Source organism: Pygocentrus nattereri, chromosome 13 (genome assembly GCF_015220715.1).
Source record: "Pygocentrus nattereri isolate fPygNat1 chromosome 13, fPygNat1.pri, whole genome shotgun sequence".
Classification (NCBI taxonomy): domain Eukaryota; kingdom Metazoa; phylum Chordata; class Actinopteri; order Characiformes; family Serrasalmidae; genus Pygocentrus; species Pygocentrus nattereri.
The window spans coordinates 8123200-8127437 of record NC_051223.1 but is presented as its reverse complement, the minus strand read 5'-3'; the positions used below and the strand labels follow the sequence as shown (position 1 = coordinate 8127437).

The window sequence follows — 4238 nt, the reverse complement described above, 5'->3', positions numbered from 1 at the left end:
TGAGTGGAACCTGTCCTGGAAAACCACTGTATAGGTTTCAGGGTGTTAGCTTCTTATAGCCTAGGCCGTCTTTGAGGAGAGCAACAATTCTATTTCTCATATCCTCAGAGAGTTCTTTGCCATGAGGTACCATGTTGAATATCCAGTGGCTAGTATGAGCGAATTGTACCCAAAACGCCAAATTTAACAGCCCTGCTCCCCATTCACACCTGGAACCCTGTAACCCTGTAGGGACAGCAACACAATTGGGCTCAATTAGACACAATTTGGACATGTTCACTGTGAAGTGGACTCACTTGTGTTGCCACCTATTTAGGTCATTAATAGATATGTGTTGAGTTCTTTTCAGAGGACACTGCACGCTGACTACTTTAAGTTATCTCCAAGTTTCATTTCTATAGTGTCATCCCATGAAAAGATAGAATGTGTGTGTATCTGTGTGTGTGTGTGTGTGTGTGTGTGTATAACATAATGTGTTTAACATCTTGTTAAAATGAATAAGTTTAGAAGTTAAATAATCTTATATTTCTCTTACAACTTAAAATATTAACCCAAGGTGATTCATTACATGTCAAGATGTCATGTTATGCAGTGAAAACACTCTAATTAAGCAGCCTAAGACTCACCCTGCTGTACTGACGTGGTGATGGGCCTCCTCTCCTCCTCTGCCTGAGGGCTTGATGAGGAATGAGTTAATTCCGAACTCCTCAGGGGGGGTGGAGTGAGGGTGTTAACATGTGCCCGTTTCAGGTTAACATGTGCTTATCAAAAGAGAGAAATAATTTTCCTGCTTTAGCAGGTTCATCTGGATTGAAAACTACATATTTCAGCTGCCGTGTTTCCGGACATATCACATATAAATATAGGTAAATGGTGATTATCCCCTCATCAGCTCCAGACACAGCTCTACCAGCCTGAAACTTGGTAAGACATTGTGTATTCCATTGACTTTTAACTTGTATTTTAAGATCACCCTGCAGTAGAAAGGATTTTAAAAAGAGTAATAATAAAAAACAATTATACCACTACCACATCTATTACTACTAATTATTACATTAATAACAATAACAATGGCAAAAATATATATATTATTATTATTATTAATATTATTAATAATAAATATTATTAATAATAATAATAACAATAAACTATGATAATACTACTGTTGCCACTACTACTACTGCTACTAATTTTAATAATTAATGTATTAATAGATAATAATAATAATAATAAGAGTAAAAAACATACCACCGCTACTACTACTTCTATTACTACTAACATTAATACAAATAATAATCATAATAGAAAACTATGATTACACTACTGTTGCCACTACTACTGCTATGACTAATAGTTTTAATAGAATAATAGAATGATAGTCAAAATACAATTATACCATGGTTACTAGTACTTCTATTACAACTGATTTTAATAATAATAATAATAATAATAATAGTAAAAACAATTACATCATGGTTATTACTATTTCTATTATGACTAACTTTATTATTATTATTATTATTATTATTATTATTATTATTAATGTTAGTAAAAATAATTATACCACAGTTACTACTACTTCTATTACTACTAACTTTAATAATAATATTGATAGTAAAAAACAATTATACCATGGTTACACTACTTCTATTGCTACTAACTTTAATAATAATAATAATCATTAAAACAATTATACCAGTTACTACTACATCTATTACTACTAACTTTAATACTACTACTACTACTACTACTACTACTACTACTACTACTACTAATAATAATAATAATAATAATGATAGTAAAAAACAATTATACCATGGTTACTACTACTTCTATTACTATTAACTTTAATACAAATAATAATCATAATAGAAAACTATGATTACAATACTGTTGCCACTACTACTGCTATGACTAATAGTTTTAATAGAATAATAGAATGATAGTAAAAATACAATTATACCATGGTGACTAGTACTTCTATAACTACTCATTTTAATAATAATAATAATCATAATAATAATGATAGTAAAAACAATTACATCATGGTTTTTACTACTTCTATTACCACAAACTTTAATAATAATAATAATAATAATAACAATGTTAGTAAAAATTATTATACCACAGTTACTACTACTTCTATTACTACTAACCTTAACAATAATAATAATAATAATAATAATAATAATAATAATAATAATATTGATAGTAAAAAACAATTATACCATGGTTACTACTACTTCTATTGCTACTAACTTTAATAATAGTAATAATAATAATAATAATAGTAATAATAATAATAATAATCATAAAAAACAATTATACCACAGTTACTACTACATCTATTACTACTAACTTTAATACTACTACTACTACTACTACTACTAAGACTTTTAATAATTATTATAATTTTTTTCTTTTGAGAATATAATTGTGATTCAGGCTTTAAAAATCTAATGTAGGGCCTTAAATTTACTCTTTATACCAGCAGGGCTGCAGGGCCGTCATTAGAATGTACTAAATCCTAATTCACTATTGTTCTGGAGACCCCAATGACTCCAAAACATCTGTTCATCAAGAACTCTTAGAGCAGGAACAGGCAAGATATTCATCAAAAACTGCCTCTTCATCATTTGTATCAGGTGTAGTTCTAATATGATGCCAGTGTTGTCTTTAGCATTAGTGAAATCAGTCATTTCACTATTTTTCCATTTCAAGCAATGATTTAAATGTACAACCATTCCATGCTTAAATGGTTCTTTGCATATTGAAATGGTTCTTCCGATTGATGGAGAATGTGTTCCTTTGTGAAAGCACCATAACAGCAAAACCCTTTTTGATGCCAAATAGAACCACTTTTAAAAAGGTTCTTTATAGGACCATACCCAACACACTCTCTGTCAATCTGAAGAACCATTTTATCATGCAAAGAACCATTTAAGCATGAAATAGTTCTATAAACACTCTTAAAAAAGAGTTTTTTTCAAGGGTTCTTTAGTAAAGACAATGGTTCTATAGAGAACCATGAACCCTCAAACAACCATTTGGTTCTTTGCATGGTGAAATGGTTCTTCAGATCGACTGAAAGTGTGTTACATATGATTCTATATAGAACCTTTTAGGAAATGGGTTTTGCTATTGTCACAATGTCAAGTTTATGATTGTAGAAGTACCTTTTCGGTGCTGTGTGGAACCATATACAACACATTCTATGACAGTCTGTGCAATTAACCATTTTATCAGGCAAACGGTTCTTTGAGTGCTCAAAGTTCTATATAGAACTGTTATCTTTACCAAAGAACGCTTGAAGAAGCATTTATTAAGTGTGCACTTCAGCCGAGGCAACACTGGATTAGTGCAGCAACAGCGCCTCCCCTTGTTCACACGCTGCAGTCACAGGCTGCCTCATAGGCTTTTAAAAAACCTGCAGAGATGACATTCACCCGAATGAACTGAGCGATGAGACTAAGTGGAACCGATGTGCTTCTTAAACTTTGAGGCATAGGTTTTTTTGGGGGGTTTTTTGCCTCCACAAGACTTTTTTGTAGAATATCTGCCGAAGGGTTAGAGTGAGAATGTGCACTTGGCCAAACCCCTGGGAGGAGACTGTAACAGAGCACTTGCAGCAAGGAAAATCACTGCTCTGCATTGTCTTCTGGGCTTCTCAAACACTAGAGGGCGCTAGTTTATAAATTATAAATATATAAATGCTTAAACATTTTTAATGTAAAAGAATAAAAAACATTTCCTGAACAGCGTAAAACATTTTAACACTGCTGTTATATTTTTAAGAGCTTTTAAACTCGAATGATAGGAGTTTTGTATTTATTAACTATGAATTTGCTCAGATGCTCCATATCAACCTGTTCATTCTGGACTCGCTCCAGAGCGCCCTCTACTGTTTGAGAAGCCCAGAAGAGTGCAGAGTGGCACGTAAGCAAATATGTGAAATTAGACGCCTATGGGAAAGCAGGCCGGAGTGCAAGTAGATGGAGGCAGAGGCAGGAAATAGTGATGAGATTGTGTCAACCTGACAGACTGGTCTTTAATGTAATCCTACTTAATGTCACTCAGCTGAGTGACTTTAGTGGGAAATGAGAAAGCCGCAGCAGTGTGGTTTCATTTACTGAAAACAGCGGTTTCAAAGTTGCAACATTGCAATAAGGTGTTTCAACACAAAAATGCCTTTTGAGCAAACAGGCCTTCCAATAAAGTTCCCTTAACTTAAAATTGGT

General features: G+C 32.6%; 1 protein-coding gene across 1 annotated transcript in view; it reads left to right on the top strand.

Moving 5' to 3' along the window:
* Positions 1–895: 895 nt before the first annotated feature.
* Positions 896–4238, top strand: part of LOC108443161 (pancreatic secretory granule membrane major glycoprotein GP2-like) — a 16380-nt gene continuing 13037 nt past the window's right edge. Inside the window, exon 1 of the mRNA XM_017723615.1 lies at positions 896–924. The gene's annotated coding sequence lies outside the window, so the exon portion shown is untranslated. The remainder of the gene's footprint in view (positions 925–4238) is intronic.